Source organism: Triturus cristatus, chromosome 8, assembly GCF_964204655.1.
Source record: "Triturus cristatus chromosome 8, aTriCri1.1, whole genome shotgun sequence".
Classification (NCBI taxonomy): Eukaryota; Metazoa; Chordata; class Amphibia; order Caudata; family Salamandridae; genus Triturus; species Triturus cristatus.
This window is the reverse complement of record NC_140591.1, coordinates 166,430,424-166,454,311: the sequence shown is the minus strand read 5'-3', so window position 1 is coordinate 166,454,311 and position 23,888 is coordinate 166,430,424. Positions and strand designations below refer to the sequence as shown.

The window sequence follows — 23,888 nt, the reverse complement described above, 5'->3', positions numbered from 1 at the left end:
TTTGCATACTGTTGCACGGACTAAAGTGGTAATAGTAAATTTAACCCCCCTGAAGTTGAACGCTTTACCTGCTGTTGCACAGACTGGAGTGGGAATAGCAAATCATACCCATCCGAAGTCCTATGCTTTCCCTACTGTTGCACAGACTGAGTGGGAATAGTAAATCTTACCTCTCCGATGTTCATATATGATATGTTTGCATGTTTTTTAATGATATTAGTGTGAAACAGTATTTATTTTACAATATTTTAGTACTTACCATTATAAGTATAGGGAAACAATATTTTCATACTCGATATTTTAGACACAATATTTCTGTATCTTAATATTTTTTTTTTTTCTTTTCAAAAACCTTTATTCAGCATGATTACACATTACACAGCCCCATGCCTACAACCATCAAGTGGCCGGCGGCCTGGTACGAGGGTGGAGTTTAGAGTTGAACACAGCTGCCTGCCTACAACCCTCTAGGGGCCGGCTGCGGCATATGAAACAGTGATAATAGGATGCAAACTCGAAGAACAGGTCATATCTATCGTGGAGGACTGCATAGTCAGTAATCGTTTCATAGTAGTATATCTCGGGCGTGTAAAGGCGACTGTCAGTACTGTGTAATGTTACTCCCTCCCTCCCCTTCCAGCACACAGCTCAACATAGCAGTACCATGAGATACATCCATGCCGGAAAACAAGAGAGGTAGAGGGGGACTAACGTCTCGTTGCGTGGTGACATCCCAATAATTCCCGCCTCCTCAGTTGGGGTGCAGCCTCAGAGTGAACTGCATGAAAACCTAATGTTGATGGGGTGGAAAGAGTGAGTTATATCTGAGGGTGTGACAACAGATACGTTTGAAGGGGACCCCAAATGTCAATTGGCCGGGATGCGGAAGGGAGGAGTTCTGCATATAGAAGCACATTGTCCTGACAATGAACCATGTCTTTAATCCAATCCTTAAATTTGGGAGCTCTACCCCTCCCCCATCTACAGGCCACGAGTCTCTTAGCCAGGAGAAGGGCGATAGTGACAAATCTACGGACCGGCTTCTTGATAGTTTTGGTGTAGCCCAATAGTGCCTGCGTCGGTGAGGGTGCAAGAGGGACGTCAATCATTTCGGAAATGCCGGAATACACATGTTGCCAGTAAGTGGCTAATTCACGGCATCCCCAAGCCGTATGAAGGAAGTCTGCCGCGGGAGCATGGCAGCGCCAACAGAGATCTTCCTCTCTGAGACCCACCCTGTGCATGTGCGCAGGAGTACAATACAGCCGATGTAGGAATTTATAGTGAATCACCCTAAACCTACTGCTGGAGGAGATTTGTTCGGTTTGCAAGCAACGATAGCTCCAGAGCTCGTCATCTATGGGCTGACCCAATTCCTCCTCCCATTTGGCCCGTGCTCTACAAGGCAGGGAATCCGGTGAAGTGCGTAATGAGTGGTATAAGGTGGAGACCGCGTGTGAAGGAGTGACAGCCTTGAGTAATTGATGGAGGGGCTCTAAAATAGGTGGTTCGCTAGGGAAGTCCCCCGTCAGTGCTCGGATACCACTACGAAGCCTGATATAAAGGAATGTGTCCATGGAGGTTGGGGCAGTGTTATTGAATAAATGTGTCAGGGAGCGGAAGAGGCCATCATGATAGAGATCCCCCCATGTCTTGATATGGAATTTGGCCATAAAGTTTTTAAACAATTGTTCTTGTAAGAGGGGCAGTAGGGGGTGATATGCCAGGGGAAGCAATGGAGAATAGAGCAGTGCCGTGTCGGTGAGTTTCGCTATGTATCGCCACGCTAGAATGGAGCTGGAAATAGTGGTGCGGTATGCCGATCGTGTCTCTGGCGCACTAAATATCGCCCCTGTCAAAGGGATAGGATCCGCCAGCCAATGTTCCACAGCTGTCTGTGGTAAGAAGTGAGTGGGTGGATCCAGTGGTGAATGAAGTGGGCTTGTGCGCTGTAATAGTACAGCTCAAAGTTCGGCAGGTCCAACCCCCCTGCACGAAAGGACGAGTCAATGTCTCCCAACTGAGACGCGGCCTCTTTCCTCCCCAGACCAGTCGAATAAGCTCAGAGCGCAGGAGTTGAAAAAAGGACCGGCCAGGGTAGTAGGGGATATTTAGGAAGAGGTAGAGGAGCTTAGGAAGGACCACCATCTTGATGAGGGAGGCTCGACCTGCGAGGGAGAGAGGCAGCGTGATCCACCTGGCCACACAGGTCTGAATGTGATCAAAGGTGCGACCATAGTTCAGCCGCATCAATTCCTCCCGGTCACGAGAGAGAAGTATGCGTAGGTATCTGACTTCATCCTCCTCCCAGCGTAAGGGGTATTCCAGCTGGAACGGCTGAGCAGCCGCGGTAAGCGGAAAGACAGTGGACTTGCCCCAGTTAATATGAACCCCAGAAAAGCCCGCGAAGCGAATAAACTCCCGAAGGATGGGATTTAGGTTAGTGGCGGGATCACGGATGTATAGTGTGATGTCATCCGCATATAAGGAGATTAGCACCTCTCTCTGGAGACAACGCAACGCCTTGTCTCGGTGATGTTGTCGGAGCCGGGCAGCCAGCGGTTCCATCGCCACCGCAAACAATAACGGGGACAGGGGGCACCCCTGACGGGTGCCCCGCGAGATCGCGAAAGCCTCCGATATCCGCCCATTTATCCCCACCCTAGCGATCGGCCGGTCATACAGGATATCGATCCAGAGTGTGAAACCCAGCGGGAATCCCATATTGCGCAGGATACAGTGCAGATAGTCCCATTCCAGGGAATCAAATGCCTTGGTGGCGTCCAAGAAGTCCGCCACCAATGGCAAGTCAGGGTCTACATTGTGCATAATGGAGAAAAGCGTCCGAAGATTATTGGAAGTGGCTCTGCCAGGAACTAACCCAGCCTGATCCGACAGCACCAGACCGCCCAGTAACAGCTGTAAACGGTTGGCCAGAACCTTGGCCAGAATTTTTGCGTCGCAGTTAATTAAAGAAAGAGGGCGGTAAGAGTCGCAAGAATGAGGCGGTTTACCCGGTTTTAGTAGGGAAGTAATCAGCGCTTCCTGCATTGATGGGGGGAGCGCACCAGACTCATGTGCCTCCAGAAAAACTTCCCGGAGCACCGGAGCGAGGATATCTATATAGGCCTTGTAGAAATCCATGGGCAACCCGTCTAGACCGGGGGCCTTTCCAGGTGCCATCTGATTGATTGCATCTCTGATCTCGTCCAGGCCTATGGGTTCCGCCAAGAACTCCCGCTGGGGATCCGAGAGCCAGCCCAGGGTGAGCTCTCTCAGGTAGTCGTCCATGTCCAGCGTGCCAACTCTGGTGGAAGAGTAAAGTGTAGAATAGTGTGTAGTGAAAGACGCCAAGAGCGACTGTGTGTCGCGTATGGGAACCCCCTCTTCCCCCTTAAGTTCTAACACAAAATTGGAGCCACGTATCGGCCGCACCACGCTCGCAAGGGATCTACCGGGACGTTCACCCTCCCCGTATGCCCGAGCCCTGAAGTATTTGCCCCGGAAGCGGACCTCTCTGTCAGCAGTGGAAGTGTATTCTGACATCGCCGTCCGGTACTGCGCTTGCGCATCCGTGTTGACGGCAAAGTCTGGACTAGTTTCCAGGGTATGTAGCGTGGATTCTAAATTATGTAGTGTGGCGCGTAGGGTCTTTAACACCCCGGAACTCTTAGAGATGCAGACTCCCCGAATCGTGACCTTCAGTGCTTCCCAGAGGGTGGCCATGTGTTCTACCGATCCCTTGTTACGGGAAAGAAAGTCTTCTAGTTCTTGACATAGCTCGGATCGGAACAGTTCATCAAGTAAGATATTGGGCTGAAGTCGCCATGTCGGGGATCTACCCATTATGTCTGGTAGGCGGAACTTGGCGAGCACTGGAGAATGGTCGGAGAATGTGCGGCCTATGTGTTGTACAGTAACCAGGGAGGGGGCCAGTGCCCTATTTACCATGATGTAATCTAGTCTGGCCCAAGTGGCATAAGCATTATTCCAGTGCGTGCCCTCCATGGAGGTCGGGTGTAAGTGGCGCCAGGTATCCACAACATCCTGGGTGTCGCATATGTCCCTCAGGTATTTGTGTGTGTTATCATAGTGGTAAGCAGAGGGGTTGGATCTATCCATGGCGGGGTCTAAAACAACGTTGAAGTCACCCCCCCAGATGAGGTGCGTGGAGCCTACCTCACAGATCTTGTTCCAGAGAGCAATGAAGCTGCGTGGGTCATCGGAATTAGGACCATAAGAGCAGGCCAGGGTAATAGTCTCGATGTCTATCCTGCCCCACGTTATACAATATCGGCCCTCTGTGTCCTTGGCTGTACCCAGGGGAACATAAGGAACCCCGCGTTTTAAGAGAATAGCAGTGCCTCTTGCATAGGATGAGTATGATGCAAAGATCGAGTGCGCAGCCCACCTAGCAGCAAAGGATCCCCTACGGAGAGGGTCCATATGTGTCTCCTGTAGGAAGACCACCTGAACATGCAGTCTATCCAAAGCACCCAAGATTCGCCGCCTCTTCCTCGGGTCTCCCAATCCCCTGACATTCCAAGAAATAGCGGTGAGCAGTCCCCCCCCCACCTGGTTCAGTGTGTGTGGCGTGCGTTAGGTCCTTGGACACGGGAACTCCAGGTCACCAAATCCACCCGGCGGCTGACCCAGACATGCAGCCAGATAGTAAGGGCGGCATACTGTACTATATCAACAAATATGCGTGCAATGCTCATGCTGAAAAAAAACAACAAACTTGTAACGAACCCCTGAGAACCCACCCACCCTCCCACTCCGACATCCCAATCATGTCGGGCATCTTCCCCACCCCTCACAAACCTACAATGTTTTGTCATTTACTCATTGGGGAACACCCAAGTGGGGGACACCAGGGGTCCAGACCCGCCATCCCACTCCCCCGATATCGCACCCGCTATCCCCTGGAGCCTAGACCCAGTGGAGAAACACGGGAGGGGGAGGTTGGTGCCAGGGCGCAATCAAGTTAAAAGATCGTCAAGGAACCATAAAAAAAATAAGGGAGGGCAAGGACTGATAGGTGGTAGCACCACCATAGCGGCGAGCGCACAGAGTCACATGTGGAGCAGCAATTTAACTTCACAGAAAAACAGGCAGAGGCAAAACAAGTATACATCAAAAGAGTAACATAAGCGGAGCTTAACGGCAGCTGGAGATCCCCAGTCAGTCAAGGGCAGAAGTGGGTGATCGGGATCTCGCACTCCCCGAAGGGGGGTGAGCCAGTTCAGTAGATCGTTTGTGGTCTTTCAGAAAAAGTTCAACTTGGGCAGGATCCTGAAATATGTGGGGCTTGCCATGATGGACAACCCGTAGCCGGGCCGGGTATAACATGGAGTATTGAATGCCATGTTGATGTAGTCGTTTCTTAACCTGTCCAAATTTGCGACGTGCATCTTGTACAGATTGTGTAAAGTCTGGAAAGAAGGAGAGCGTGGTATTTTCGAAGAGGACTGGTTGTTTTTCTCTGGCGAGTCGTAGAAGGGTGTCCCGATCCCTATAATTCAAAAAACGGATGACTATAGGTCTTGGGGGCGCTCCGGGCACGGGGCGAGGGCCCAAAGTGCGGTGAGCCCGTTCCACCACCAGCTGGGGAGAGAAGGCGTCCGCGCCGAAGAGGTCGGAGAGAAGCTTCTCGATGAAAAGTTCCATCTTGCCCACGGAGGTAGTCTCTGCCAGACCAATAAGGCGTACATTGTTTCGGCGCGATCTCGCCTCTAAATCCTCATTTTTGTCAGCGATCACCTTCAGCAATCGCTCCATCTGCGATACCTTGGACGTGGTGACCGTTGCGCCATCTTCCAACCCGGAGACCCGCTGTTCCGCCTCCTTAAACCGCTCCTCGTGCTGGTCCAGTCTATGCACCACTGAGTCCAGGCGGCGCGACATACCATCGATCTTGGTGTCAATGGAGGTGAGGCTGGTCTGCATGTTCAGGAGGAGCGCTTTCCAATCCACCTCTTCTGTGCCGCCTCCCGCAGAATCATCGTCTCCCGGCGGAAGGGCGTGGGATTTTTTGGTTGGAGCCTCGAATGGAAGCCGGGATTGTTTGGCGTGTTTGGCATCTGTCTTCCCCATATTGTCGGTCGGCCCCCCGGCCTCGGAGCCCGGTCCCCAACACGGAGCAGCCCCACCAATAGAGTTAGGGCCTGGACGTGTATGGCAGGGAGAGAGCCGGGCCGCGCCCCGGTCACCACCGACAGCGACCTGCCTGCGAAGCCTGCGAAGCTGGTAAGTCGGAGGGCCCACAGATATCCACCATGCGTCGGAGGCAGTAGTTCTTGCCAGGAGAAGGGCCACGAGCCCAGGGGGTAGTCTCAATCAGGCGCCTCCTGCACTGATAGTATCGCGGAGAGCCAGGACAGGCAGCGGAGTCCTCGTTTCTAGCCCTGTGGGGGGGGGGGATCAACAGCAGAGATAACGCACCCCCCGCCGCACCCAGGGCCGTCCGGAGCTAGATGGGGCACTCCTCGCCAGCCCCGCAAGGCATGCTCCGGCCCACGACGGCAGTCCCGCAGCTCCGCGTCCCCCTACGAGCCCCAGCTCACCCTCGTCTTACCGGTGTGTCTGGAGGTCAGCGATGGGCAGGGGGAAGCCACCGCAGGGGCGTCCGGCGCCGGTATCCGCTCTCAGCCTCGGCCGCGCTCTGCGGCCTAGCGCACCCGTCAGATCCCCGCCGCAGCGTGTGCGCGGCAGCCGGCCTACTCGCATCAGCCGAGCAGTCACAGTGGCCGCGGGGGAGGTCGGCGGTCTTTGCTGGCGAACCACCGACTAGAATGCTCTCTAAGTCGGCGAGCCTGGTCCGCGTCCACTGCCCATCGAATAGGGCTGGTCAGAGTCGTGTCCCTCAGACGTAGGATGGGCTAATGGAGATTCAAAGCGCCCGGCGGGCGAGAGCCTCACAGATGTGCGGCCATGTTGGTCTGGCGCCCTCTAGCGCCCCCCTTCTGTATCTTAATATTGTTGTGTTCGATGGTGTGACAGTGGTCCACTGAGACTTGACTTTTAGAGATCAGGTTGAGCGGATGTTCGGTTCTATCATACAGACGTTTGGGTAAGGAGGATCATTGCAAATAAGGCAAAGGAAAGAGCCAGATGGAGATTATTGTGTGAAGAGTAGTGTACGTGTTTGAGAGGTAGTTAAGTGACGTGAAGCAGAGGGAGCAAAGAAACTGCATTTGAGGTTATGGTGTTGAAAGCAGTGTATGTGTTTTGAGAGGTTAGTACATGATGGAAAGCAGAAGGACAAAAGAGACTGCATTTCAGATTATACAACAATGTGCTTACAGGCTCTGTTCGATCTAACATAATGGGCCTGTAAAATTTGCTTTTTAAAAGTATGGTTTAACTGGGGATAAAGCACTCTATGCATTACACTTAAATGGAAACTTTGCATTACTACAAGTGTGCACTGTCTGTCATGAAGTACGCTGTTTTCATAGAACTTACTCAAAGAAATCTTTTACATGACCTTATGCTATTTCTCATTATTTTTCCACAATTTGGAGCATTATTTTGGTGTTAGCCATAACTGAACTACTTGAGAACTTGTAAAATGTTGCCATGTAATAAGCCCAGGACTCGTATTTAGTTTGATAACAACACTATGTTTTTCGTGGATTTAAATTCAGCTTCCAGCACCATACATTATTGAAAATTGCTAAAAGTTAGTGAATGACATGCACCATTTATCAAGTTTCTGTCTCCCTTGACTTCTCTTTTGCTTACTCTTAAAATGAACATTTGTAAATGACTATCACAATATAGATGTTAAAATAAAACCCATGTTATGCATAGCTCAACCTGAATTAGAACATTGGAATGTTGGGAGCTCCATTGTAGACAATGGAGTGCTCCGTGCTTCTACGGGCCGGTAAAGGCCCGCAGAGCAACATTCCAATGTTTTACAAAAGCCTCTCGAACCTCGAGGGGATTTAAATCCCCTCGAGCTTCGAGAAGCCTTTGTTTAATTTGTTAGAACATTCTGCCCTCTAGTGGCAGAATGTTCTAATAGCCTTATAGCCCTTCGTAGCAGGGCTATACCGCTATTAAAGTCCAGCTGCCTTGTTAAAGTCCCTCGCCTTCGGCTCAGGCCTTTAACACTGCAGCGGGCCTTTAATAGCCGGTATAGCCCGCTACGGCGGGCTATAAGGCTATATTAGAACATGGGAAATTGTGAGCTCCATTGAAAACAATGGAGTGCTACAGGCTTCAAATGGCAGGTAGAAGCCTGGAGCTCCAACATTCTAATATTTGCTCTGGATGTTGCTGTGAACAAAAGGCCTTATGGGGCCAGATGGGATTCAACCCCCTCGGGCTCCATGAGGCCTTTGTTTTACTAATTAAAACATTTGACCCTCTATGGGCGGAATTTTCTAATAGCCTTAAAGCCCTCCGTAGCAAGCTTTAGCAGCCATTAAAGGCCCATTCCCTTCTTAAAGGTCTGTCACCTTTGATTTGAACCTTTAATGCTGAAGCAGGCTTTTAATGGCCGGTATAGCCCGTTATTGCGGGCTTATAAGCCTCTATTAGAACATTAGCATGTTGAGACAATGAAGTAGCTCTGGGCTTATAATGGCTGGTATAATGCTCCAGCTCCAACATTCCAATATTTCTCTGTTTCTCCCTTTTTAATTTAGAACATTTTACCCTCTTTGGATGGAATCTTCTAATAGCCTATAGCCCTTTTGCCTCACGCTATATTGGTTGTTAAAGGCCCTCTCCCCCGTTATAGGGCCTATAACTCGGGTTGAGGGCCTTTAACAACAGTTATAGTCCTCATCAGCAGGCATTAAGGGTAAAATACGGTAATTAAGCTTATGATAACTTTACCAATGACTCAACATTTGTCTTGAGCAAAGGAGTAACTTGATGTATTATTTAATGTGCTGTAACAGGAGCTGCAAGCTTCCCTGGGAGGATTTTAAACATAATCATTAGACATACAGTACTGTAAAGAAACTTGATTGGCCCTATATCTGTAATGAATAATATGATCTTATTTTTTGGTTAACGATTGTCGAACTGGAATGTCAGCACTTTTCATCCGTGGTTCTGTTCAGCTCATTCCAGTATATCAGCAACTCACTAGGTCGGATGTGGTGCCAAGTTACAATTTTTCTAAATCTGCAAATAGAGAATTCAATCTTATCAGGGAAAAATGTCACTGTGAAGAGGCTCAGGCTTTATGTTGAGCTGTTGAAGGCACATCCCAACAAAGACATCTTCCAGTTTTAAAAAAGGAACGCTTTCCGAAATAGTAAAAACATCATGGGCAATATCAGTGGAGAGAATGTACCCTGTGCCAGAGCAAAATAGTGGATAAAGTTTGTCAGGATATTTCTCCTCACTGACATACCACTTGCTAATCCTACTCCGTATTGGTAATTCATGAAGTTTCAGGTAACCAGTGAAAAATTAAGTAGTTCTATTATTTTTTATTAGCAATTCAGTAAGGTACAAGACATTGACAAACATGTCTGTGTCAGTCTTCATCACAAACTTGGTTTGCAGCCAAAATTGGTCGACCCACTCAAGACCCATCACAGTCTTTAGTGTAAGATTGTAGTAGGTGTCAGTAAAATTATTTTGGATAATATCTCTGTAGACCAGGCTTTCAGTAGTAATATTGTCCTCTGCTATTCTTCCCTGTTCTGCCGTTGTTCCAACTAGAAAAAATACTGCAATCCTTTTGTTTTCAATAGTTTGGTCTTTTCCCCGAGTGTGGCGGATTGCTTTTCAAGCTTCCACATCTTTGTGTCTTGTTACCACAAGGATCACCAAGAATGGAGGCTTCTGTTGATACCTTGCATCCGGTAACAGTAAAAAGGTTCCATTATCAGCTCTAAAATTAGCATAGAGCATTGCTCTCCTATTGAAACAGGAGAAGCAAACTTTTATGAAGTTCAATTGAAGTGGAAATATTAAGGGGCATATTATCAAGACAGGTGATACAATTATCGCCGCTTTAGCGGCCGAAAACTGCTGCTAAAGCGGCGATAATGGGCTTGATAATATGCTCTATGGAATTCCAATTGAAGCTCAGGTTAGATGTCCTTCACATCTAAAGCGGCGATAATTTTATCTCCTGTCTTGATAATATGCCCCCAAGAAACCCAAACAGGAAAATAGCAGTATCATGGTGAAGACCACGTGCCTTTTAGCCATCTAGAAAACAACAAAAGAAAATAGATAACAGAAAACATTGAGGTTGTGAAGTAGGAGTCAGAATTTTAGTGAAGAAGGCAATAACATTTTAGTGTACTCTTTGATGAAGCACTGATATCAACATTAGCGTCTTACTAAAAACTCAATATAGGCAATGTAGAAAAATAAGGCAAAAAGCATTGGCAATGCCAAATGGTCTGGCTTATGAATGTATGTGCCTTTGTGTCCTTGATGGCTGTAGGCACGCAATAAGTCATCTTGCATGCACACTATCGCTCATCTTAGCATTCATATATCCATTCATCCATCCTCTGACTCAATCTTGCATTCACCCTCTGACACAACTATAATAAATAACACATAATCCCAAAACCATATACAAGATTAGTAAAAGAATACAAGTGAAAAATAAAAATATGCTGCCATCTAAACACGACAGGTATTTGTATATAATAATGAAACTAAACATAGCAGCGAGTGTCCGTCTTGCAGAGGAAATGTAAATAGTCTATTGTTGTTTTCAAGGTGCAGCTTGGCCACCACACTTAGAACTAACATGGTGGGCATTTGGAATGGTGAAACAATAATACACTATAGACAACAGCATTCCAGTACTCTGATGGTAAGATGTGGAGCACTGCAAGTAAAATTAGAGTTAAGCAAGTGACCCCCTAGCATTGCCTGAGAGCTGTAATATACTCTTAAGAAACATTAAAATAATAAAGGAGAAGCAAATAATTAATGGGCAAATATAAAAGGAGAAACTTGAAATCTAAAAGACTGGCTAATCAGCCCTGACACCGAAGCACACTAATTTTCAGGTGGAAGTACACATGGTCAGAAAATTCTTCATTCAAAGGGCAACACAGGTAGTAACTAATGTGTAATGACACTCAGACAGACTAATGGTACAAAAGACATTACTCAAAGACCCTGCATGTATCTATGTGAATATATAGTTTTATATGTGGGTGTTATTTAATGATTTTGTAACTACAAGATCCTAGCAAACAGCTAAGAAAAGATACAGGCATGAATTATAACAGTGCAACCCTTCTTACCCTTGGGTTTGTCAGAGGTGGAAACAAACACCAACATCATGTCCTATAAAGGTAATCTGTGACATTTCATGCAACAAAATATCTATATGTAGACTTTAAGTACAGTAAATCTACATACAGCAAAGGATGGTGTAATTGGCCCATATATGCAGAACGGGCAAAGCATGGCCAGCATCAGGAAAAACTAAACTCTACGACAGAACCAGTGGAATTTCTTTTGATTCAGTCGGTATTATGGCAGCTGTTTGCTCCCTTTGTGCACTTTCCCATTGAATGGTATTTACAATTGCCATAAATGTGACTATAGCTCTTTGTGCTCTGCAGAGAGGCCAAGGATTGGCCGAGCATGTAATCTGAACCATCTGTTGACCCAGTAACAGGCACTGTGAGAATTAGGCACTTCCTTTGGTGTTCCATTCACCAAAGGCAGGGGAAGCAGCCCGAACAGCAGTCTGTGACCTGACAGCGGCTACAGAAAAGGCTGAAGGAGCCCAGCTGGAGAACGAAGATGTTGTTCTCTATCACAATGCTGCAGTACTGGAGGACGTAGTACGCATGAGGGAGGAGCCTCGCAGTCGAAGACTCCCCTACCTCTGTTCAGACCGGTCCATCGCCGCTCTCGACCCTCTCTGTTTCCCACTCCCACCCTCACCAGAGGCTGAAAAAGTGAAAACTGCCATTTTATGTATTGTTAGCCCTGCCCACAGAGCCCGCCCGCAGTTTGTACCCGGTGACCACCAGCTACTTCCAACTACAGCCTTGACCAGCTTCGGGTCGTGGTTGGAGGCAGCCGAGAGGCCGTGAAGCGGCCCCTGAGGAATGGACCCAAGCGGCCCCATGTACGGCAAGTGGGTGAAAAGGAGAGCAGGGGGAAAGAGCAAGGAGCGGAGCCAGCTAACTAATGACCCCTGGCCTGACTTCAGTATGAAGTAAAATCTCCCCAGCGCCATTCTAAGGGGTCAATTACAGCTGTTACCATAGTAGGTAGAGCTCGGCAATCATGGAGGCGGCCTGACTAGGTTCAGGAGTGGCTTGTGGCCTCAATGAGCGCCCCCCTCCTGCAACCAGCCCGGCAGTGGTGCATTGTGGTATAATTACTCCTGCTTGCGCTCAAGTCTAAGCAGCTCTGCACCCCTGGATTTACAAGCAGTGAAGAATGAGGTCTGGCAGGGCGAGACAAGTACACCAAGGGCCCTCAAGCACAGAAAGGCCAATGCTGTATGCCCGGCGAACCCAGATTTGACAGGGGAGCCCCTGTCCCTTGACCTTGAGCTCAGCCCCCTCCCGGGTCTGAGTACCAAATTCTGCATTTAACCCTGGCATGGCCAGCCCCAAGAACAGGGCATGTCAAACAGGCTCGCTCACGACCACACTCCTTGACTTTTTTACTAAGAAACCTTCGAACACTGACCTCACTTATCCATCACAAAAGTCCTCCTCTTATGAATGTACAGTACTCACTGAGGTAGGGCCAAGAAGGGCTATTGTTCATGCTGTTGCTCACGCAGTTCCTCTGTCTCTGAGTGAGAGTGGCGATGGGGGCAACACTGATTTATGCTCGAAGGTCTACCCAAGAGGTCACTTATCTGATCCACCTGACTCACTTGACTCAAGCACCGTACAATGTCCATCGCCTGGTCTACCAACGATTCACCCCCTCGAATTAGCTGCTGGTGGAATTTGAAAGTGGTGGGGCGTAAAACAGTTAACAATTAGTTAACAAACTTTGACCACAAGCAAGTGTAACGAACAAGCCTAACATTTCCATGAGGGTTCGGGTGGGTTTCCTTCCCTAAGCATTTTTTTTAATTAGTCGCAAATAGTGCATTTTCAAGTTTAGTTTAGATAACAAATTGACCAAAAACACAAGGAGAAATGCCCTGATTAAGCACCCGCTACTGCTCCCCTTATTAGCAGCATTTTCTTATGCAAATGGGTGAGGAAAGCTCAGATCCTATTCCAAAGGTGGTGGCCACAAAGAGAGCCCCTTAGGTGAGGCACAGACTTAATCATGCCTTCAGTTGGGCTGATTTCAGCCAGTGCAAAATCTCACACCTGCCTATGCCACTGTTGTGGGTGATCCATGCTGGAAAGTACCCAGCTGTGAGGAATATCACTACAAAAGGCTGTCTGGAGTGCAGTCCAGACAGGACATTCAAAAGGAGAACCACCGCAAACCGGTTCTGTAGCAAGTACACTTTAAAATTATTTAACATCATTGATCTGAAGCACTTCCAAGCTGTGTTAAACCAGCAGTAGTAAAACGGTGTACATGAAGACGGATTTTTCACATTTAAACTTTGCTATATTTCACATATTTACAATTATAGGTATATTGAAGGTTAAGAAATCTAACCAGAACCACACAAATGTAGCATGCCCAGGCCTAGTTTAAAACACAAGGCTCAAGTTCCAAAGTCAGTCACCTTAATTTAGCCATTAGAACACATTGCTACACTGTAGTGATTTGTTTTTTAAGTTTAACCAGGTTTAATAGAGGAAAACCAAGATAGATAAGCATGAGTAATACACATATCAGAAATAAATAGAAAGTCATAACTATCGAAACAGGATAACAGAACATGAAGCTGTTTACAATTGTAAGTACGGTCATAGGGAAGGGAAACTGGATAAAAAGGGGTAGGAGGGAGGGAAGCAAGGGAAAGATCATCTACATTATTGAAGATTGCATAGCAATATGCATCACTTAATGAAATATAGAAAAAGCAATACATGTGGGTGATAGTAAAAAGAAAAAACATAATACAAAAGTTTAGCAAAGTAGAGCAGAGACAAAAATAAATTTCATGGTGGTTTAAAACTTTCTGAACGTGCAAAATTAACCTGGTTTTTAGCAGAGAAATCTAAGAAATCAGTTAATGAACACCAAAATAACTCTCTGTTTACATTTGGTCTACATGATAGAGCAAAAGCAACATCCAGACAATGATAATGACAAATATTATACCACAAAGCTTTAAATGAAAGATTAGTGGTACATTTCCAAAGAAGAGTAATTTGATGAAAGGTTAAAGCCAGAATAAGGTCAAACAATCATTCTGTGCAACCTTAAGAGGAAAACATCAGATAAACTACCTAAAAAAATATCAAGGCTGGAGACATAGGGCATTGTAAATTAAAAAATAATATAAGTTGTGACCAAACTTTCTTTCAAAAACTCGCAGTGGGGGGACATAAAAAATAAGGTGCTTAGGTTCACCTTGAGAGTTTCCACATGACCAACAAGAGCAGAAAAGGCTGTTGGCCTCTAAAAAGCCATGCCCTATTATATGCTTGGGACTTAGAAGTAGTTGTAATCCCCCTGGCCTATTGCGTACTAAGACTTTACAGGGGAGGTCATGCCAATCACAAGGGTACCCAAACCCATACTGTACCCTGGTGTATGTAGGTGTTTTCACTGTACTTTCAGCATAGCACTGGTTCCGGGCCTGGTTAGGCAGAGCCGAGGGTCAGTCAGAGTCAGTTACCACCAGTACCAATCAGCAAAAAGCTGGGGGGGGGCCCAGGGCACAGGATGACTTTGCACCAAGGCCTCTTTTTGCACCTCTGTTGGTTCTTTCTACATATCTCTTGCTTCTTTCTGCACCTTTCTTCCCCTTTCTGGTCTTCTGTTGCCTCTTTCTGTTTTTCTCTTTCTGCGCCTTTCTTCCTCTTTCTGCACATGTCCTACCTCTGTAGGCATAGTTAGAAAGTAGCATTTAAAAAAACCTTAGAAATTCACTGAAAAAAACCATAGGTTTCAGGGACGTTATAGTTAAGGATTAGCATTTAAAAAACCTTTGAAATTCACTGAAAAAAACACAGATTTCAGGGACGTTATAGTTAGGGATTAGCATTTAAAAAATCCATAGAAGTTCACTGAAAAATCCACAGGTTTCAGGGACGTTTTAGCTAGTTGGACATTTCACTTGTACAAAACCAGAGAAATTCAGCTGTTATAGTTAGTTGAGCAATGCACTGCTGATGACGTCACATATTACATAATTTATGACATGGTCAGTGACATCACTGATGACATCACTGATGACATCTCAATTGACATAACTGATGACATCACTGATGACATCATCCAGATGATAATCCGATGCACCTCCCCACACCTTAATAAACCCTTGATATACCCACTCTAAAATACAGACTACAATTGCCGAAACCATAGACACACCAATATCAGTTACTACATACCCATTCACTGATTCCTAGGTCTATATACACATCCACTCATTCACCCATACAGCCACTCATACATGCAGTCACTCATCAATACAGTACTATCATATGCTTGCATACACCTATACAGACACTCGCACACCGCCACTCATCCATAGAGTTACTCACACACCTAGTTAGTCATGCAAAGAATCAATCACACTCCCATTTACTCATCTTTACAGTTATACACACACCACCTCACTTATTCATACAGATGCTAACACATACTTACTCTCTTATACAATCACTGATACAAGCACATACTCATCCATACACCCAATCTCACAATCACTCACTCTCACATATAGTCATATATATACTCCAACACTCACATATACTGCCTTTCACATATGTAGTTACTCACACACGTACCACTGAGACATCCATTCACTCACCAACACGCCCATACACACACTCAACCACCCACCCACCCACCCACCCATACCGCCCTTCACAGATGCACTCTTAAACCCATACACCCAGTGAATCACCCACTCACACATCTATGCACAGAGTCACACACCCCCACCCACCCACACAGACACTCAGGCACCCATACAGATACTCAGACAACCAATCAATAACCTATATAGACATTCATGTAGCAACTCATCAACCCATGCAGCCGCTTACATCCCAACTGACAGACTGATACAGACATTCACACAGTTTAGTCACTAGCCCATGCATTCAGTAAGACACCTTTAATCACTCACTTATACAGTCAGTCACACACCTACTAAATCATCCATTCAAACACTTATACACCCAGTCATTCTTCAATACACCTTGGCATATAAATATATATAAAACATATTTCAACTTTACAGAAACACACAGAGCTGGCCCTGGGGGCCACACATTAAAAAACAAGCCACTGGGGTGGCCGTTCCCGTGGGCCCCCGCATTTATAAATTATAAATTGGACAATGGCCCCGGGACCTTGCCCACCCCGGGGCCTAATTTAAATGAAGCTTCGTTTTTTAAAATAATTTCGGCGGGATTCGCGACCCCAGCGCGAATTGCACCCAAATTGTTTTTTTTTAAATGCTTTTTTTAGCCCTGGGGTCCTTGTGGGACCCCCTGAGCAAGCCTAGGTGGTCAGGGTGTTTCTACCATGCCCCCTTCTCTTGTTTTTTATGTTTGTTTCACTGTTTTCTTGTGACTTGGTTCTACCGAGTCACCAGATGGATGACAACACTTCCTGGTTTGGAGTGTTGGCAGCCAATCACAGTGAAGCTCGTGGTCGTGGCAGCCAATCACAGTGAAGCGATTGGTCGGGAGGGTGCGCGAACCCACCGCTGCCCCAGATATCGAAACTTTTATTTTTTGAATTTCTCAGCAAATACTGAACAGATTTACACCATTTATAAAAAAAGCTTTCTGAATCAAGCACTACCTTTTTGCCAAATTTGGTGTAATTCTGTTCAGCAGTTCGGGCTGTAGCCTTGGCTAAAGTTTCCTATGGGAAATTGATTTTGTGACCTTTATTTTTTGAATTTCTCAGCAACTACTGAACGGATTCACAGCATTTAAAAAAAAGGTCGCTTTCTGAACCAATCTTTTAGCCAAATTTGGTGTAATTCCGTTCAGCAGTTCGGGCTGTAGCCTGTAATAAAATTTTCTATGGAAATTAACATGGAGAAAACTCTAATTGGGACCCCTCTTTTTTCTCAGCCCCCTCTTGACGAATAACCCCCAAACTTTCAGGATAGGAGCTGACCTGGATAGACCTTTTTTGAGAGTATTTCGCAAACATTCGTCAAATGACGCCAAAGTTATTAGCAAATCAATAAATGCTTTTCCTATGGAAACTAGGTTCTAACTATAACTACCTACTGGCAACCGCCGGTAGGTAATGTTATTACATTCTTTTTTAGGAAATTATAATATTAATTAAAATTATTATTAGTTAATAATAGTTTTTTTAAGTAGATATATGTAATATATATATGGCTATATGTGTGTGTTTAACTTTTTTAAATAAGTTTGTTTGTTGAAACATATACATTTTTTTTAATTTTTTTTAAATTAATGTTACTATTTAATAATTTTAATATTTAAATTCATATATATCTACAAAATGATATTTAATACAATGATATTAATGACAAAGATATCATTTTTTCAATATTTTTGTACTTACAACTATAAGTATAGGATGACAAAATATTTCACAATATTTTGGTCACAATATGTTTGTATGGGATTATTTTAATAGTTGATATATTGTCAGTGAACTGGCGTAGTCCAATGAAGAAGTTAGCATAGAATGAACTACAGTTTTACTGGTCTCTTCTGGGACTAAAAGCAACAGCTTGCTTAAGATTTTCTCAGAAAGCAGACTGCTGAAATGTATCTTATTTGAGTCAAAAAGGAGAGGGCCGAGTCAAACATAACACCTAAATTCCTAGTAGAGAAGGTAGCCATCAGGGGCAGTAGGGAGTTTAATTCTTCAGGCCAACAGAAGTTTGACAGGGTGGCCCGCCTTGGCTAAAGAAAAGGACTTCCGTTTTGTTAGAATATAATTTGAGACAATTTGACTCCATCCAAGCACTGACTCATTCGAGGCACTTCTTAAAGTTTTGTATAGCTATCTCTGAACATTCCTTGAGAGTAGAATAGAAGTTGGGTGTCATCTGCGTATGAGACCACCTTTATACCCCAGGTTTCAATCAAGCTAGCCAGAGGGGCGAGGTATAGATTAAACTGGCTACGGGCAGATCCCTGAGGTATTCCACAATCCAGAGTTTTGGATACTGAAGAGAAAATGTGGAGATACACTTGTTGGGATCTGCTTTCCTAGAAGGATTTGAGCCAAGGAAGAACCTTGCCCCGAATACTATGTTGACTTAACCTGTTTAAGAGGATGGAATGGGACATCGTTTAAAACTCTGCCAATAGGTCTAGTTGCACCACCAAAGTAGGTGTGCTTTTATCCAGATTCTCCCTTACAAACTCAGCCACTTTCAGTAGAGCTATTTCGGTGCTGTGGCCTGCTGGACACCTGATCGAGAGCCATGAAGAAGGCCATTTGCCTTTACAAAGACAGAGACCCTTAAACTCGTATGCCAAATTGGCTGTTACTCAGTTGGCTAAACTAACTTATCTGTAAGTTCCTAGTAAATGGCTACCCAGTGATGTAAGCTGGAGGGTACCCCTTAGGGATTGCAGCACTGGATGCGCCATCCTAGGTGTGACACGAGTAAAACAAGACTCCCAGCCTGCCATTTTCAGACTGGAAAAACAGTTTAAACGGCCAGTCCAATGTTGCCATTTAACGTAATGGCAAAGCCCAACTTCCTCCTGGTATATATGTAAATCGCCTCTATAGTACGCCTGTGTATCCTAAGGAAAGATGCAACATATCCCACAGGCATAACATTTAACTTTATGTGTCTGACAAATGAAACTCTAATTTTTACTGTGGAAAAGCTTGGTTGCTCAATTGGTGAGTCCAGACTTACACGCTGACCCCTTAGCTGTGCTAACTCTAGATCAGTGCAACCAAAGTGGGGTATCCAAGGTATCAAACATCTTGTTACATTAAGCCCAACTTAATTCTGTGATCGAAATTAATGTAACAAGTTGCAGTGTGCAGCTTTAGTAAAGTTACTGCTTTGTTGCTTTTACTCGCTTGTGCCCATACTGATTGCACTTGGGGTCCTGTCCCAGAGACTGCTTCCTTCCCTTCTGGGGAGATGTGCTAACAACTCACAAGAAAGGCTACAATTGGAGGCTGCTCTGCCAAGAGGTGTCACCTCCCTCCTGCAAGAAGCCACACAGATGTTGGCCCAAAAGGCGAGCTTCAAGGAGAAGCCATCTTTGAAGGACAAATGAGTAACACTTGGGAGAGGAACTGCTCCATTGTTCAAGCAGACAGGCTGACTCCTGGGATAGGAGAGGGGAAACTGGTTGCCAAATTTGTTTCCCAGGGGCATGTAGCCTACTTGGTAGCTACACCTCTGGTTGGGCTGGGGAGCTCCACACGCTCGGAGATGGATCCTGCCATATTGGAAGTGGGCAGAATAGGGCCTCCTAGGATGCCCAGATACTACACCTCGCAGGATGTGGTCACCAGTTTAGAGATAACTTAGTAACCCATTGGCTACCAACTGCATCCTACCCTGAGGGCATTTTATGAGAATAAGTAGGGCACCCCTGGCACCTCAAACTCAGATCTAGACTGGACTGGAAGAAGGACTGAAGAAGTATTGCCCTGCTGTATCATGGAACCAAGCAAAAACCAAAGGAAATGATGGACGGAGTGTTAAACATTGCAAGCACTCACCCCCAGTCAACTGATCTGGGTTTAATCCATCACCGTTCTTTAGCCCACTCTGCCACCCCAGTTCAGACATGGCCATATGCAAATCAGTCTGACCCTGTGCCTCATGGGAACAGTCCAGCCCGAACTGCCAAGCCATGTCTTCCCTGGACCGGAAACAAGCTTCCTAGGACCGGTTTCTGGCATTTCAGCCGTCTTCAGCCAGGCTTGCTTGAATCCAGTGGCAAAGTGAGCAAGGGACTCACGTCTGAGCATACCCTGCCTACTTATGGCGAACAAAGCAAAAACCAAAGGAAATGATGGACGGAGTGTTGAACATTGCAAGCACTCACCCCCAGTCAACTGATCTGGGTTTAATCCATCACCGTTCTTTAGCCCACTCTGCCACCCCAGTTCAGACATGGCCATATGCAAATCAGTCTGACCCTGTGCTTCATGGGGGTGAGCAGTCTAAATATCGATAATTTAATTTCGACCTACCATAATATCGAGTCTAGAATATCGTAGGGACAGAATATCGATGTCAAGAATATCGATGGACAGAATATCGACCCTAAGGTAAGTAATATCGATTTTTGTTATATCGATGATAGTAATATCGAAGTTAGTAATATCGATATGAAATATATCGATGTTACTAATATCCATGTCACTAATATCGATTTTTATAATATTGTTATGTATTTTATTATGTATTTAATATGTATGTGTTAATTATTTTTTGTTAAGTGTTCTACTGTTTTTAAAATATATGTATACAATTTATATATGTTAATAATGGTTTTTTGTAAGTTACTTTTGTGTTTTAGTACCGTAGCGGGTTGTGGGTTTATAGGGGAATAGGGTGGGAAGTAATTTAATTATATGAATTTAATTATACATTTTTGGGAATTATAAATTAATTTTAAATATTTTTTGCGTTTAAATTCTGTAGCGGGTTGTGGGTTTATAGGGGATTAGGGTGGGAAGTAATTTAATAATATGAAATTAATTATACATTTTTAGGAATTATAAATTTTTTAAAAATAATTTTTGCGTTTAAATTCTGTAGCGGGTTGTGGGTTTATAGGGGAAGAGGGTGGGAAGTAATTTAATTGTAATTAAGTAATATTTATATTTATTTATTGGTATTGATAATTATATTATTGTTAATTAAGTATTACTTGGTAATTAATTTTTAATAATTGGTAATTAGTTTTGAATAATTGATTAATTGATAATTATGTTAACTGTATTATTTTATTATTTGAGTGTTTCGTGCGTTTATAGGGGAATAGTGTTGGAAGTAATTGAAATCTAATTAAGTAATTATTAAATTTGTAGTTGGGTATTGATAATTAATTAATTGTAGATTAATTATTAATTGGTAAATATTTAAAATAATACTTTTTTGGTTATGAAAAATAATTTATTGTTGATTAATAATCAATTGGTAATTAAATATGTTTAAATATTATTTAGTGATATTTCTAATTAATATATTAATAAGATATTATTAATTGGTAATTAATGTATAATAATTATTATTTTGTGTTAAAAAATATGTAATTGTTTAAGATTTTTTAATTGGTAATTAATGTTTGATAATTAATTTTTGGTATACAAAATTTAATTGTTCAATAATTTTTAAATTGGTAATTAATATTCCTTAATTATTATTTATTGGTATTTATTACGATTTTTTTGCTAATTAATTATTTATTGGTAGTTATGTTTTTAATAAATATGTATTGGTATTTGTAAGTAATTTTGAGTTATTTAATAATTAAATTATTAATTATTTTAAATAATTATTTTATTTAAAAGTATGTTATTTTTAGCTTCTAAGCTATCCAACACTTTCTCTACTGTTGCACTCTCTGGAGTTAGAATAGTAATTTTTACCCCTACGCAATCCAACACTTTCCCTACTGTTGCATTCTCTGGAGTTGGAGTAGTAATTTTTACCCCTACGCTATCCAACACTTTCCCTACAGTTGCACTCTCTGGAGTTGGAATAGTAATTGTTACCCCTACGCTATCCAACACTTTCCCTACTGTTGCACTCTCTGGAGTTGGAATAGTAATTGTTAGTCCTACGCTATCCAACACTTTCCCTACTGTTGCACTCTTTGGAGTTGGAGTACTAATTTTTACCCCTACGCTATCCAACACTTTCCCTACTGTTGCACTCTCTGGAGTTGGAATAGTAATTTGTACCCCTACGCTATCCAACACTTTTCCTACTTGTGCACTCTCTGGAGTTGGAATAGTAATTTTTAACCCTACGCTATCCAACACTTTCCCTACTGTTGCATTCTCTGGAGTTGGAATAGTAATTTTTAACCCTACACTATCCAACACTTTCCCTACTGTTGCACTCTGTGGAGTTGGAATAGTAATTTTTAGCCCTACGCTATCCAACACTTTCCTTACTGTTGCACTCTTTGGAGTTGGAATAGTAATTGTTACCCCTACGCTATCCAACACTTTCCCTACTGTTGCAGTCTCTGGAGTTGGAATATTAATTTTTACCCCTACGCTATCCAACACTTTCCCTACTGTTGCACTGTCTGGAGTGGGAATTTTAATTTTTACCCCTACGCTCTCCAACACTTTCCCTACTGTTGCACTCTCTGGAGTTGGAATAGTAATTTTTACACCTACACTATCCAACACTTTCCCTACTGTTGGACTCTCTGGAGTTGGAATAGTGATTTTTACCCCTACGCTATCCAACACTTTCCCTACTGTTGCACTCTGTGGAGTTGGAATAGTAATTGTTACCCCTACGCTATCCAACAATTTCCCTACTGTTGCACTCTTTGGAGTTGGAATAGTAATTGTTACCCCTACGCTATCCAACACTTTCCCTACTGTTGCAGTCTCTGGAGTTGGAATATTAATTTTTACCCCTACGCTATCCAACACTTTCCCTACTGTTGCACTGTCTGGAGTGGGAATTTTAATTTTTACCCCTACGCTATCCAACACTTTCCCTACTGTTGCACTCTCTGGAGTTGGAATAGTAATTTTTACCCCTACGCTATCCAACACTTTCCCTACTGTTGCACTCTCTGGAGTTGGAGTACTAATTTTTACCCCTACGCTATCCAACACTTTCCCTACTGTTGCACTCTCTGGATTTGGAATAGTAATTTTTACCCCTACGCTATCCAACACTTTCCCTACTGTTGCACTCTCTGGAGTTGGAATAGTAATTGTTACCCCTACGCTATCCAACCATTTCCCTACTGTTGCACTCTCTGGATTTGGAATAGTAATTTTTACCCCTACGCTATCCAGCACTTTCCCTACTGTTGCACCTTTTGTAGTGGGAATCTTAATTTTTACCCCTACGCTATCCAACACTTTCCCTACTGTTGCACTCTCTGGAGTTGGAGTACTAATTTTTACCCCTACGCTATCCAACACTTTCCCTACTGTTGCACTCTCTGGATTTGGAATAGTAATTTTTACCCCTACGCTATCCAACACTTTTCCTACTGTTGCACTCTCTGGAGTTGGAATAGTAATTTTTAACCCTACGCTATCCAATACTTTCCCTACTGTTGCACTCTCTGGAGTTGGAATAGTAATTTTTACCCCTACGCTATCTAACACTTTTTCTACTGTTGCACTGTCTGGAGTGGGAATCTTAATTTTTACCCCTACGCTATCCAACACTTTCCCTACTGTTGCACTCTTTGGAGTTGGAGTATTATTTTTACCCCTACGCTATCCAACACTTTCCCTACTGTTGCACTCTCTGGAGTTGGAATAGTAATTTTTAACCCTACGCTATCCAACACTTTCCCTACTGTTGCACTCTCTGGAGTTGGAATAGTAATTTTTACCCCTACGCTATCCAACACTTTTTCTACTGTTGCACTGTCTGGAGTGGGAATCTTAATTTTTACCCCTACGCTATCCAGCACTTTCCCTACTGTTGCACCTTTTGTAGTGGGAATCTTAATTTTTACCCCTACGCTATCCAACACTTTCCCTACTGTTGCACTCTCTGGAGTTGGAGTACTAATTTTTACCCCTACGCTATCCAACACTTTCCCTACTGTTGCACTCTCTGGATTTGGAATAGTAATTTTTACCCCTACGCTATCCAACACTTTTCCTACTGTTGC

At 44.1% G+C, this 23,888-nt stretch overlaps 1 protein-coding gene, 1 long non-coding RNA gene and 1 pseudogene across 2 annotated transcripts in view; 1 reads left to right on the top strand and 2 right to left on the bottom strand.

The window, feature by feature from the left end:
- IGSF5 (immunoglobulin superfamily member 5) overlaps positions 1-23,888 on the top strand; it is an 850,576-nt gene that overhangs the window by 138,961 nt on the left and 687,727 nt on the right. The gene's annotated exons all lie outside the window — the stretch shown is intronic.
- The window catches only part of LOC146801758 (uncharacterized), a 195,848-nt gene that overhangs the window by 132,618 nt on the left and 39,342 nt on the right, over positions 1-23,888 (bottom strand). The gene's annotated exons all lie outside the window — the stretch shown is intronic.
- Positions 9,051-10,185, bottom strand: LOC146801759 (beta-1,3-galactosyltransferase 5-like; annotated as a pseudogene).